General features: G+C 39.1%; 1 long non-coding RNA gene across 5 annotated transcripts in view; it reads left to right on the forward strand.

Moving 5' to 3' along the window:
* Window positions 1-3,598: 3,598 nt before the first annotated feature.
* Window positions 3,599-15,698, forward strand: part of LOC106600558 (uncharacterized) — a 40,553-nt gene continuing 28,453 nt past the window's right edge. For 2 of the 5 annotated variants that reach the window (XR_001327838.3, XR_014391908.1), the window contains exons 1-2: window positions 3,599-3,712; window positions 4,032-4,054. This is a non-coding gene — a long non-coding RNA (uncharacterized LOC106600558). Of the gene's footprint in view, window positions 3,713-4,031; window positions 4,055-9,066; window positions 9,490-13,548; window positions 13,777-15,698 lie in introns of those variants that run through there. The other 3 variants (XR_001327839.3, XR_001327840.3, XR_001327842.3) reach the window with 2 other exon arrangements.

A 15,698-nucleotide genomic window follows, 5' to 3' on the forward strand; every position in this document is an offset into this window, starting at 1 on the left:
ATCTTTTTGTACAGGTGATCCATTGGCTTCCCAAGAAAAATATGTGACAAAACGCACATACAATGTCCAAAAGAAAAGCGTAGAAATAGCATGAGTATTGTACCCTCACGAGATCTCCAGAATAACCTATTAACCATTTTGGGTTGGATAGCAGCACACTTCAGAAGACCAATTAAGAACCACTCAGATTTAGACCATTTAAGTCAATACAACGATTAAGATGTCATAACCTCTGGGTTTTCTACAGGTCCAGCCCTAACCAGATCGATCTTATCGACCCTGGTTGGGTCAAAGATCCATCCATCTGCTGTCCGGCACATCAGAGGTCCCCCAATGCACTGTCCTGGAGTTCATCAACACTCTCCCTGGTCACTGACACACTCACCGACCCTAAAGGTCAAAGGGTCATTTGACCCTCTGCCCCTAGCCAGTCCCACTTGTCTGTGTAACGTAATAAGCTGTTTGACCACAACCTGTCATTACAAGGGTCTATTCAGTTCTGTTGTGTTCTACAGGACCACAGTGAGTCTCAAGCATCTGTAGCAAGGACTCCAGCCAGGCAGGCGGTCTGTAAAAAGGGACTAAGGGAGCCAGTGAAAAGGTAGGCGAGGTTTGTAAAGGATGAACAACATAGTGGCCATTTGGGGATCTAGTCAGTGGTGTGTATGGCTCAGTTGTTTTATATGTTTTTGCCTTGTGGATTGTATCTCAAATGGGCCACCCAATAGTAACTGGTCATCATAAAAAGACATTATACAAAAATGCACAGGCTACACACAAAATGTGAAGAAAGGAAATAAATGGATGTGTAATACAGATGTGTGATCTTCATTTGACCTATTGTCACAGCAAAATAATCCTGCAACATTTAGTCAGTAATGTTACGTGATCAGTAGTTAGGCTATTGGGCTATTAACTGGTCAAAAGTAGGCTACACAAAAAGCGCAACACTGTTAATATAACAGCGTGTTATTGTGGGTTTTCAATGAATTAATGTCAATCCCAAAGCTTATCTGCATTTTCTGAGGTGCAGAAAAATGATCAGCAACAAAAGAGTGATCAGATTAAGATCCTACATCTGTACATATTTTCTAAAACACTACAACCCTTATTGCCTTATTCTGGTCCACAGCACCCTAGCACCTTTAGAGTGTCTGTAAAGCAGTTTTCTCCAATCATGATCCTGAGGACCCACAGAGTTGCACATATTTGTTCTAGCCCAGCTCTAACATAGTATGTGCTTTGGGTCCATTAGTCCTGGGGCTGGAACATAAATGTGCACGTCACTATGTTTGAAGACCACTGTTTCAGAGCGCTCGCTCAATGGGATTTATTCACTTTGGGGTTGGGGGTCAAAGAGCCAGACACCATTTTATGGGACCTCAAATACAGAGAGGAGGGGGGCCATGGGGTGTCTGTGGGAGGCCAATTATAGGGTGGCTAGACACCACTGTCAAGCTCCACTTCTCTATGGTGTTTCTCATGTTAACACTGAAGTCATCCTATGGTCTTGAACATGTGAATGTGAAGTCAGTGTTGGCTTATGTATTCAGGCATACTTATTTGTTCATTTTTCATGTGACTGTTTTGGGCTAGTACTTCAGATCCTGAAGTATGGTCCATAATAGGCATTTGTTTTGGTATGATATCACATTTTACGTATGTGCTTAATAATGCGCAATAAACCCGAAACCTGAACTTGGTTTTGGGGAAAAGGGCTGAAGTTCATCGGATAAAATAGGTTTGAAATATGTGACAGATGGATTTAAAGGAAAATCTAAACCTATTATGTATCTTTTTATTCTATGTCCTGAATGTATGATTGTCCTGTAATTTATTCTGTAGCTTTCTTCTTGGTTGGGTTCTTTATCTCAATGGGATTATAAAAAAGTATAAACAATTTGTAAGTTATTAGGATGGAATAAATGTCGAGGCTGAATGAATTGAGAGGAGGGGTTGTGAGAAATAAAGTGAGTGGAGAAAGGGGGGAAAGGGGGATACCTAGTCAGTTGTACAACTGAATGCCTTCAACTGAAATGTGTCTTCCATATTTAACCCAACCCCTCTGAATCAGAGAGGTGCGGGGGGCTGCCATAATCGACATCGTACAAGGTAAAAAATCTGTCGTTCTGCCCCTGAGCAAGGCAGTTAACCCACTGTTCCCTGGGCACCGATGACGTGATCCATGATAAGAGAAAAATAATTCATGGTAGAATAACAGAGACTTCATTAATAGAATGAGAGGAAACTATGGATAGGGTTAGGGTTGGGTAAAGATGTAAGGATACAGGGCATAAACGTCTGATACAGAGTGCTGATCATAAACTTTCATGCAAATGTCCTAATAAATCAAACACAAAAATCTGATTAATTATGGTTTATTACAGATTAGATTAGAAAACATATTGTCCGTTAAATTTACACAGAATGAAAATGTGTCTTTGGCGCTTGATTTTACAGTAAAAGGAGAAAAATATACACGACACACATTGAGCATTTACATGTCAGTTCATCAAAGTCTTATTTCCCTGTTCAATGAGCCTGCCCTCCATCACACCTACCCTTCACCTGGTACATGGTTTAAACACAGACGAGTGTGAACTCCAATGCCCCGTCCTCATTGGTTGGCTGTATAGCATAGCTTTCCATTCGGTGAGTTGCAGGTTTAAAATTAGCGGACTGTATCTCTGCAGTACCAAAACAAATCAGCGGATCATCATGAGCATAAAAAATACCAACAAATGTGGGCTCTTCTATATGCCTTAGAAATGATCATGCCCATAGATTTGCACCTGCCCCAATTCTACCCATGGGAGCAAATAGTTCAGTCATCATTTTCATATTAAAAAGTGAACCAATATTTTGAACTTCAGCTCGTTCATGGGCTTTACTGTACAAGTCCAGTTTGGTGCGATTCAGAAAGTAAAGTACGGCTATAGATTTCCATGGGCTCATATTATTTGTGATATTTGCCTTGAGTCCGCTTTTGTAGACGTCATGTTAATTTTCGTAAAAACCAATAATTTTTTCGATGAACCCATTTAATTTCTGTAGGCTACAAAAAATACTAATTTAAGTTTCCATAGGGATGGTGAGTACAGGCCTAGTCCTAGTGTCTCCTTTGTGACGAAAATGACTTCTGAAATCAATTATCCTATTTTTCTACACAAAATAGGCATATTGTATTGTAATACGTCTAGTCCAAATTGGCTTCCTTGTGTGAAGTTATGGCCTACGCCTTTAACCTAGGATACTTACAGTTTTATGATGGTAAGAGTAGGCCTAGGCCTAATACAAATATTCTCCAAATTCCAGCCTAGGCTAGTCTATGACTACTTCATATTTAAGCTATTTTTGTTTGATCATTTTAGACATCCGCAACGACTGACATGATGACGAGCTCCTCAATGCCTGAATCTCAAAAGAGCTCTCCCACGACAGAGAGCGCGTTTTTCTTGTATAATGAGCTGCGCGACACGCCTGTAATGGATGCTTGAGCTTTGAGCTTGAACTTGACCGTCGAAATGTGCGTCGTGGGAACGCATGCGCGAGTTTGCCCCGTCCTTTTATGATGCACAAGTTGGTGTCAACTCTTATTATCATACAATCCATCCCGCTTCAAATGAAGGGACAAGAGGTGCTGGGGAGCTAGTCTCTCTCGCACTCAAGGCAGGGGAGGAATTAACAGCTCTCTCCGTGAAGAAGCCCTTGGGTAAGTTTATTTTACAGACATTTTTACTTGAGGCTTAATATTTTGACCAAGCCTACTTGTGAAACGTTAAACGAGATATGTATTTTATAAAACATATTGTATGAATATCCAAGTAGGCCTATGCTAAATATTAGCCTATCATAGTCAGTTTGACAACTTTTATAGAGCATCATTAAGATTTGCAAGAGTGTGACGTTCGGCTTGCATGTCTCCTAAAAACTTTTACAAAAGTAGGCTAGGCCTATTCGGACGAAATTCGTTTCGACTATTCATCTTCTTTTAGAAAATTTCGTTAACATATTTTCTTATTTCCTTGCAGATGACTTTCAGGCGTAACAACAGGTAATTAAAACAAGCATTCATTCTTTGCAATATAGGTAGTTCTTTTTTTTAAAAACAGGGGAACATATTCCATATTTTGCAGTAGGTTGTTATTAGTTAATCATCTTCAACACATAAATTATTCAATGTATACATTTCAAAATACAGTAAAGTAGACAATAATGTATTTGCCTTATACACTTCATAAACCTCTGTTAATTAGCTCCCAAAAAATGTTTGACACATATCTTGCTACGTTTAGTCCACGAGTGGTCGAATTCTTATCAGGATCGTTAAAATTATTATTATCCAGTCAATATCATTATCATAAAACTGCATATCAAACGTTCTTTTTGGCTTGTAAATCAGTGCTAAAATACCTGCATATAAACTGTATATAAATAATCATGAGCATACTGAGATTAGCAATCTGTAGCTTCACTGAGTCATTTTTCTGTCAACATTGTTGATAAACAGTAGCCCAGTCTACATTATACAGCCAGATAACTAGTGTTACACCTGCAGCAAAGTTGGCACCAATGCTTAAACATGAACCTGTCTTAGAAATACTTTTACATTTCAGTTCTACTAGGTATTTATTGTATTCCCCTCTGAAAATAGCAGGTGTAAGCTTCGCTGGGTTAATAACAGGTAGGTTACAGTAGCCCTAATGTGGCCCTAATGTGGCCCTAAACTGAGGCTGTGTTGAGGCCTGCTGTTACTACCAATAAGGGTGCACCAATTGAAGGCCCTGACATGCTCACTTGAATTCATCAGGACTTGTTGACCACCAGAAGCATAGACCGAGTTTGGCTAACTCTGTCTCGATATTTTGAACTTTGATGGCACCATGCTGGCACCAGAAGTAACAACACATTCTTACTTCTTAATCAGAAGATTATTGTGGAATGTTTTCTATCAACAGGGAGGATAGTTTGGTAAACCATGAAATGGCTTCTGCCATAATGTGCTTGGCTGCTGTAGTCCAATGCAACATGCAAATATTGTAGTGCAGGGCTATTCAATTACTACATGCCCTCAGGAGCCAAAATGCTGCTGTTTTTATTTTCTTCCTGGCAATTAATTAATTTCAGTGATTGGCCAGAGACTTCACTCATCTGTTGTCCCTGGTCTGAATTCCCCGATTTAGAGAATTAAAATCAAAAGTGTTTGGCCCTCCCCCTCCACGACTGTTATTGAATAGACATGGTGTAGTTTCTCTCTTCACTTGGTGGTCTACATTTTATCATCCATCAAGAGAATACATGTATTGCGGTAAGTTAAATTATACAGTCAGACAGAGGAACTTGCTGTGGAGGGCTAGTTTTGATCTTTACACTTTTTGTCTCTAGATAGATCATAGTTTTTGTTATATTGTTTTCACTGTTTTCCCACATCAAATTATTACATGCAAAATAGACATAATAATCAATTAGCTCTCTGTACAAGATTTCAATTCTGTACACTATTTAAGAACACTTGTACTTGTATTGTGATCAATTCTACCTCAATAGAAAAAATTTTTTGATTACAGTAGCCTAACCTGTTAATCTTGTCGAGTAAAGGTGTGAGAGACAACAGTTTTAAGGCTTCACAGCATGATGTATAAATACATTTTACATGCTCTTATAACTAAATAAAATAGCTGCATTGATCATGTTAAACAATTTGCAGTTATTCTACGGTGAACTAATTATTTTGGACACATTTAAACTACATTTTGCAGTTGAACTGCAAAATCACTGAACTTCATTGTAATAAATGTGGAATTTTCTGGTATACTGTCAGTTTTTATTTTGAACATATAACTTATCATATAATCTGTTATTTTTTGAAAAGGCAGACTTAACTCTGTCGAGGCTATGACCTTTTATCTTTTACGTCTTTTTGAATCGATAGCGTTGTCATGTACCTACAGAATACCTTTACAGTCTAACTATACAATTTATTCCATCATACTGGTCATGATACAAGTGGCATAATCCCCCAAAACAAGCGCTACGTTATTTGAACAGCATTGATGCATAGAACACACTCCTGTGCAACGTAATGGAAGTGGTATTTCTTCCCCTTTGTGAAATAGAATTGATATATTATGAACTTCCAAAATGTGTCACATCTGTAAATTATACTCTGAAATCAAATCACATAAATTCTAACTTTATTCGATATGCATTTATATAAATACACTTTAAAATAGACACGTCTCCGTTTTTGTTACCTTCTCTTTATCTAAAGGGTTATAACCTTGTAGAGCATAAACTTTCATTTAAAAAACGTATCGTCTCTATTTCATCAGGATGTTTTTTTATGTGTTGTTAAAACTGTTAATTTACAACAAAAACCAACGGGCCTTCTGGTTAGTTACTTTGTGAGTCATGTAACAAATAGGTCTATTTCTCCAAAAATAAATAGCCTACCATTTCAAATGTCAAATGAAGCGTTTGATGCAAGTTTCAGACTAAACGAGTTTTGTTATAAATTAGGTTACCAAAACATCATCCTTATTAATATGGTCCCAGGATTTAAACGGCCTATTGAAATGAAAGTAAACTCACCACGATTCTGTGCTCCTGCTGACTCTATAGACGTATTGTTAATTTGCCACTGAATTGCAGCATGATCTGCACAACTGAGTTGGGGCATTTCTTTAACCATGTTAGTTTTCCTTAGGATCAATTCAGTTGGTGCTAATCTAACACTTAAAACGATCTTCAGCCAATACAATCGAATATCTATTTGACTCCGGTGACATTTTGTGGTGACATTTTGACATTTTGTCTTGCTTATATCGTTACTTAATAACAAAGGCGTAGTAGTGTTCACTAAATACTCAGAATGAAGCACTGAATAAAGTAGGGAACAGAGAAAATGCCGCATTTAGATTTCTGTGACCGTGCTCCACCCAGTTTTTGAAGGTGTGTGTTTGAAATGTAATCTGACAAATGTACCATATGTAAGCTGCTTATCTTTCGTTTTCCAAATGAGAAGGCAAGCAAGCAAATGAAATATTTTCATGGATGATACAGTGTGTAATATACGTCAGACTAGTAGGATACATTAGGATTTGTGTGAAGGGGGCATTAGCCTGTATCTCACACCAATACTCACAATATATCCGTCTCTCATTAACACTAGCTGTTTAACATTGTTTTCTCGTGTAACCAAAATAACTGACAAGTTTACATGCTGTATTATACTGTAATGAGGAAATGAATTCAGATTTACGGTTGAAACTACAATGTAGTCCAATCCAGACGACAGTGTTTATGTCCTCTCTCACCAGAGAGTGTCGCTGTTTCTATCATTCGTGTAAAGTAGCCTAAACTACGATGCAGTTTCATAGTGATGCATTCCTGTGTCCCTTTACGTGAGATAATTATTGCAAATGCATGCAAATCAAATGTGTTCGATGGATGAATGTGTTTTGTCCATGTGTTAGCTTTGACAATGACGTCACACCTTGTCGTTTTTCCTCCATTCATTCCGAGAGTTCTGTATCTAATTTCTTTGGATTAGGGTTAGCATAAAATCCATTATTTTAGATACATTCATATTGTACGTTCATATTGTAATAACAGATGCTCACAAAGCCTTTTATGTTGAATACATTCATTCAGTAGTTTGTTGGCTATATAGACGGTTAGCCCTACATTAATACCTTATTATTGAAACGTACTGTACCTATAAATAGACTACGGTAGGCCTATAGGCTCAGATGAGTAGCCTTTGGAAGAAATAGTCCCAGGCTGATGGAATAGAGACATTCTAGAGTATTTGGTTTGATTAATAGCACAACATTGCTGGATATTTTGTACTTCTCGTTCGTAAACAAATACAATTTGGATCCTTAAAGTTTCTATAGGCTATTGCTATCAGATTCTGCATATGTACAGAAACATTATATTCCATTTATACTTTTCCTTTTTCTAACAGGAGTAACAAGCATATACGAATAATAATTAGAATAAAAATGTCTGTTTCCGCAGTTATTAGTTCCATAGCTGTGTGTGTGTGTGTGTGTGTGTGTGTGTGTGGTGTGTGTGTGTGTGTGTGTGTGTGTGTGTGTGTGTGTGTGTGTGTGTGTGTGTGTGTGTGTGTGTGTGTGTGTGTGTGTGTCCATCTCGTTTGTCCCGTTATATTTAAACTGCCTTTGTTTATTGTTTCCATCCCACATTGAACCATCTTAAATAACACTAATATATCCAGAAAGAGTCTCAGGTAGGGCTAGTAGGTAGGAGTAGGAAGGCTAGCCGAGTGTGTAGAAGTATAGGCCCTGAGCATTATTATTCCATAAAGCAAGGCCGAAGAATTCGTATATGCCCTACACGTAAGCTCATCGGATAGCATCCCCTGAACATGCGTGTACCATAATGCGCATTTATAGCTTAGTTGTTTTCTAATTCCCCGCGACAAGCGCTGCACCTATCACCTCACTGTGCAACAGAAGGCAGAGAGGCAGAAGTGTCATCACCGGGCAGTAACTATCACACTAACATTGAACTTGAGCATCAACACCGTCGCTGTGCTGGCGTTTCTGTCTCGTCCCTAAATCCTGGCAGAGTGCCAGGAGGATCACATCGAAATAAACAACAGCACCGGCAAGCGTTTATTCCCATCTTAACGGTCCTACATCGTTTTGAAGCTAAGGAAAGCAAAAGAATACATAATTGGAACTGTTTTGTAGTGAATGCAAGGTAGGCTATGGCATAGGCAATTAGGTCCGGTATATGAGCATGTGAAGGTGCTGATATTCTTTTCAGACCAACATCCTTTGTATTGTTCCATATTTCTGCAAACAGTCATCTTTTGACAAATGTGATACGTCGCCTTGCTCCTCCCTCCCCCCTCTCCATCCATCCCCTCCTCTCCCCTCTCCATCTCGTTTGCTGCACTCTCCCTCTTTATCGCTGTCTTCCTCACGCACCCTTTGCTCTCTCTCTCTCTCTCTCTCTCTCTCTCTCTCTCTCTCTCTCTCTCTCTCTCTCTCTCTCTCTCTCTCTCTCTCTCTCTCTCTCTCTCTACGCTCTAGTCGGTTGTGTCTAGTGGAACAAAAACGGTAGGGAGCGTACATTTTGAGAGGCGCAGAGAATAGGCGATCACGCAGAGTAGGAACAAAAGCCGTCAGTTGTGAAAAGCCCAAACAGTGGAGCTCCAGTGTTTGGGTTTCTGGCCACGTTCGCCACTGACGCGTGAGAGGAGGGGACCGACAGTTTCCAACCGCTCTCTCTCATCTAGGCTGGGGAGAATAATGTGTTAGACTCAATAGCACAATAACCCTATGTATAGGGTCTCTCTCTCTTGCCATTCAAGCACAAGCAATCCATTTTTGAGGAAAATGTTAGTAGGAGAAACGTCATTGATGAGATTGATGAGCTATAGAAACTTTTGTAATAGGCCTATATTATCAAAAAGGATCTCTGGCACTATTTTGGATTATCAAAAGAGGCCCTGTTGTAAGTATGATTATTTTCTGATGGTAATATTGTTAGATTGTTAGGCTAAGAGTTTCGTTCACCTGGTGATTGATGAATTTCTACGTGCATTTCATCTGGCATAATTTGGTTAGTTTTGGGTCAATATATATTTTTAAATGTCCAGTTGTTATTTGCAACACAAAGTGTTATTATTATTGTGATTATTATTGTGATCAATAGGCCTACTACTACCTCTCTAAACTAAATGTAACTTACTAATAAGGATGAGAAAGGCCACCCCATGTAGCAGTTTGGAGGTAGGCTACAGAGTTCAGTTGGGGGATTGTTTCGGGGCCTACGGAGTGACGTGCTGTCGCTAGACCATCTTGTTCCGGGGACCTCGAGTCTCCCAGAGGTTATTGTTATGCTAATGTTTTCCAGCTCGTCATTGAACTTGATGTTGACTTCTTTCATTTCGGCTCATTTTTCTCGGTCACTTGTTAGTGGGAAAATCTTCAAGGGGTCTGCAGGCTGTCAATACAATGCACACCATGCCAAGGAGGATTTGAGTAGGCCTGTAGACTGATTTAGGCCTCCACACTTGTTTCTAGCCCTAATTTGAATGAGGTTATTGTAATTTCTCAACCTGAAATTGTCTCGTCACTTTTTCACTCATTTCAAATGAACAGGGATTTATTTTGAATATGGAAGTTAAACTGTATTTCCCTGGCTGATAATCGTTGAATTTATTATGCTAATATCCTATGATTATTCTGAGCGCGGCGTTAGGCAGATGTGCATCTGAATTTAATTTAACGCATTTATGACGTGGCATGGGATGAATCAAATGAATTTAAATGCTATTTCCAGTTATGTAGTTTAGCGACAACAGGTGTGGATAGTGCAGGCATGAGCCTTTGTATTGTAGGCTACAGTATGGCATTAGCCTTTGTATTGTAGGCTACAGTATGGCATTAGCCTATGCGTGAATATCAAATTCTTTATTGACAAATAGAATGCAATTTGCCATATATAAACTTGTGTTTTGTGAAATTTTGAATTTGGAGGATAGAAATTAAGAAAATGAATACATGTTTTCCCCATATACATGCTAAATTCTATTTAGATCAACAAAGAGTAGGCCTATGCATATTTAGCTTTATGCTTATATAGTGATTTTGTATTATTTGTGTTTACGTAATTTAGTAGACCTTGAGCTCTCGTACTGATTCTTTGAGCTCTCATATTTATGCTCATGCTCAGAGGCTGGTTCTGGTAATCTCACTTATGCATTACAGTAAAGCGCATGCTCAGTGGGCTGCAGGCTTTGCTCATCCAATCAAAATTCGATACGATGATCTCAACTCATCAAATTGCTGCATGCTGATATGCTCCCATCACCGGATGTCTTGTGATAGGGTGATACTCTGTTATTCTAATTTTGTCTTCACATGGTTACAAGTACTTTGTCTTCCCTGAATTTTAGTAGGCCAAAGCATACGAGGAACGCTGTAAGGAGCTACGCATGTCAGACATTGACAAGCAACCTTTCTCATGTTATAAAACCCATGCAGGATAGCCCTCGACTATAGCCATACCATGCCTTTATTTGAATTCCTTAGGATGCAGTCCCGTTTCTTTATAATTATTCTGACCCTATACAAAACGTGTACTCCACATCAATATACCTGCCTCCCAAGGTGTATCTCCGTTATAACGATTTGACTCATGTGCAATAATCAGATGCGCTATCTGAATCAAGCATGTATATTTCGTTCTGTTTCAATCTCCCTCTTCTCTATTGGTAGTTTTGCATGAATCGTAGAGCACACACACACACGCGCGTGCGCTAGAGGGTATATGAGTACAGTGAGTTCTCTTCTGCCTCGTTTCAGTACGTCGGACAGTTCCCTTTATCAAAAGATGTAGGTTGTTCATTATCATGCAATCTCATGATCTCTTTCTAGGCTAAAATGTCCGCCCTAACATGCTTGATAGCGAGGTACATCCGGACTGAATACACTATAAGCAGTATGCCTACAGCAAACACTGCAGAGGAAGTATATAGAATGGGTCTAGCTGTATTGCACAGTGGACAGAGAGCGCGAATAGAGGCTAAGAATGAGGTCAATTCATATGTTTTAACGAAATGAGTTAGAGGCAATTTCTAAGTCATTGCTTTTGCAAAGCTTTTCAGTGAGGGCCTCCTGGTGCTTTCATGTAGATGAACATAGTGCTACTTATGTACATGTTGGTGTAATGAAATGTGCTTTTGGCTGTGGTTCGATAATGTGTACGGAGAGAAAGGATGTTCTGGTAATCATTCGTGTAGAGTGAATATTTGAGTTAATGCACACCTTCCTATGACAAGTAGTCATGGTGTAAAATGACAAATTGATGGCATTGAATTAGGGGATCCTAGGGTGGGAATAATGTGGATGAGAATCCCATTCGCATGCCTATAGTGAGAAAAGTGAAGGAGCAGCTGTGACGAACATTACTAGCTGCTGAGATCAACAGGTGAGAGAGAATGTAGGCCAGCCAGCTAGCTAGTTGACCCAATTCACTGCTGCTTATGTGAGGCATGAATTAGCAAGAGCTTGTTAGCTGGATCTCTCTGAAGACGAGAAGCTCAGAAATGAATATTTGGAAGTTTTCGCAAGTAGGCTAATTGGATAGAATCTTTGAAGCACAGGTTTGGAATATGTATACATGAAAGAGATGTTCTGCAGTTCTATAAGTAGCCTATGCCTAAAAACATTGCTCCGTTTTTACAGCATTCTTTTTACTTTGAATAGGCCTACATATTTTTGGTATTTTGTTCAATAACGTAGGCTACTTATGCCTTAGCGACTTTTTCAAAGACAATATGAAGTTGACGAAAAAGCCCAAACCAAACACTGTCTCTTTCTTTCTTATTATAATTCGTAGATAGGCCTATACCTCAGAAAAACTCACAATTGAAATGTTAAAAATAACAAGCATTTTGGTTAAACGTAGCCCTTGTTTCGTGAGTAGCCTATGTATTTGTTGTATTTTGGACAGTGTAATTTAGGCATTTTCACAGTTGTGACGTGTCTATCATATTTTCCACTTGACTTCCCCAGATTATTTTCATGCCTTTCATATTGTAAAACATTGAATCTTTTGCCAAACTGTGATTACTATGTTAAAATATATGGGGTGTATACATCGAAATAGTAGGCTATTCGTTTGTATTGAAAATACAATATTGGAGACCACATGCAGGCCAATTTAAGTGATTGAAAAATATATTATCTAAGAAAGACATTTGTATTTTTGGCCGGTAAAAACGTATACACGACACCATGAAATGCAATTTCATTAAGTGGTTTTGGGGATGCCTGTGCCACCCACCGTTACGACAGTGGCCTATTTTCAGTAGAAAGTGGCCTATTTTCTACTGGAAATAGGCCACTGTCGTAACGGTGGGTGGCACAGGCATCCCCAAAACCACTTAATGAAATTGCACTTCATGGTGTCGTGTATACGTTATTGAAACACTATCTTCTATAATTGTGTGTTTTGAATTTTAAATCTTTGATAAAGCCTCTATGCCTGGTTTTATGTATTTCATTCAGCGCACATTTCCAAGATAGACCACTGAGCATTTTATATAGGTATGTATAGGCCTATTTAGCCTATGTCAACCACAGCTGTAAAGGTGTGAAACCATTCTGACAAACTAGCAGTGTTGCATGGAATTCTCAAGCTAAGGCTCAATATTCCCGATTGCCATCCATATGCTCTTGTTATAAATGTCAGGGCTGTATAAGCCTTGGCTTGCTGGTTGACTTGCCTATTCTGAGAGTGTGTTAGGTGTCTATCAATTTTATATACGCTTGTGGAGAATATAATAGGCTCTTTCAATTATACGACTACACCACAATAATGAATTTACATAGTGGAATGCACCATGAGGTGGCTATTTACATTTTACTGTGTGTGTGTGTGTGTGTGTGTGTGTGTGTGTGTGTGTGTGTGTGTGTGTGTGTGTGTGTGTGTGTGTGTGGTTGTCAGGGCGGTATGGGATTGGTAGGCTGGGAGCGCTGGGGAGTTAACCACCGAGCATATTGTGAGCTCTCTCATGCTCGTGAGTTGCAGCCTGTGTGTCAGGGTGGAGACACCGTTCTGTAGCCTGTGGATATATGCCTTGGTCTATTCTCATATAGTCTATTCTACTTTCTTCAACTTGACACTGAAACTTTGATTTGCCTTATAGGCTATCTACACATTCTAACTAAAAACACATTTTAGACATTGGAAAGAGAATGAACGGAAACTAAGAACTGTACTGGTACATCTGTGAGTATGCTGTCTTTATTTTAAGATGTGTATTATTTTTTATTGTATTGTCAAAGTAGGTTATACGCTATAGATAGTATTCTGAACTGTATTAGGCCTTGTGTGAAATGGCATTTTGAGAATGAGCGGAGATAGCCCATAGAAGTTCATTTTGCCTATTGATGGTTTTGGGTACGCAGCTTTTCGTATACCCTCGGCAATTTCTCTCTTTCTTGTCAATATTAGCAATACCAACATCCTAAACATGTTCGTTTCTGGGGATTGGAGGCAATTAGGCTGTTATTCTGCAATGTAGGTTATCCAGTGCATGCATAGCCTATCCAATAGTTTGGAGTTAAGCCTATGTACTTTATCGAAAAGGTTAAGCCAGTCTAAAGGATACTCTGTCTTGTTTTGAAGATTATATTTTATGGTTTGAAAAATGTGTGATATTTTTAAGATTCAAGTCTTTGAATTTGATCGATAACCAGACTGTGTGTTTGAGTGCGTGTGTGTGTGTGTGTGTGTGTGTGTCGGCTACGTAGAGAAAATTCCATAACATATCTACATAAATACACAAATAAATATATAAATGGCATGCGTACATATGCTGGGAACCCAGCGTTGTGGTCTATGGCGCTATACGGTGTGTTGGTGGTGAGGGGGAGCCTCTCGAGTCTCTTGCTCCATGTGACCACGAACAGCGGCTCCGTCTACGCAGCGGACCCTTTAAGCGAGGACGGGTTAGTTTGTGTCTTTGGTTATCTAGCTGTATGAGTTATAATTTCATAAAGCTAGAGAACCGAAAGTATAAACTAATTCCAAGGACTTCAGAAGCCGGGGCTGCGGCGAGGTGACTATGTCAGGGCGGGGAGAAGGTATACGCGGGCGCTGGATGCTGCGCAAGCCTATGCCGACGTGGGGAGGCAAGTCGATTCCTGCCTGCTAAAATACGAAAAACAGCGTTGAATGTTGTGCTTTCAAATAGGTGTGAAATTACATAAAGGAATCAGTTTAACCTGATGTATCTTCAATACGAGCTATACACTGGATGCGCTGTCAATGGGAAGCGAACGCTCGAGGATCGTGATGAAGGGGCCTAATGTAAATATTTGAATGGTCATTCAGTTACTGTATAAGCGGAAAGGTCAATGAGGTAGGCCTATATAGAAATGACTTGTTACACCGTTTTTATGATAGTATTATTGCTGTTAGATCTGGAGAAAAAGAAGAAATAGTTAAAACACACATTTCATCCGATTGGTCAATTCCGAGGTATCACGTGGTTTTGGAAGCAGCGATATAAGATTTCTCTATGGAATGTATAGCCTCAGTAGTGGGTTTAAATATATTTAAAATAATCTTGATATTCAAACCAATATATGTATCTTCCTTCTATAGCCTACATGTATTTTGGGCCAAAAAGTAGGCTATGATGGGGGGGGGGGGGGGGGGGGGACATGGGAAAAAATAAGTTGCATAGCTTACTCCCTATGCTACCTAATCTTTTTAAGAACAGTCATGGAATATTACAATTGCATTTTGTGTATTATAGCAGTAACAATAGTCTTCATGTCATTTTCAAACGTCAGGTTGTATGCTACCTGTCAAGAAATGAGTGACAGATGAATGTTGTTGGCTACAGCAGTCTACTGTAGGGTGAATTAGAAATGTATCATGTGTTGAGCTAAATGTCTAAAGTGGGTTACAGATGATGGAAATCCAAAAGGTGTCCCACTTTTTCTGAATTCACTCAAATAACGCTACTAATAACAATACTACAATAAAAAATTTTACTGGATATACTACTACAAGAACCAGGGGCCGGTCGCATAAAACACCTTTAGTACATTTTCCCCATATCTTTTCACTTAAAGTTTCCTTAACTTTAAGTCAGTTGCACAAAACATTAAATGGTGAATTTCTCCCTTAAATTAAGTGAA

The sequence above is a fragment of the Salmo salar genome, chromosome 03 (genome assembly GCF_965601325.2).
Source record: "Salmo salar chromosome 03, fSalSal1, whole genome shotgun sequence".
NCBI lineage: Eukaryota > Metazoa > Chordata > Actinopteri > Salmoniformes > Salmonidae > Salmo > Salmo salar.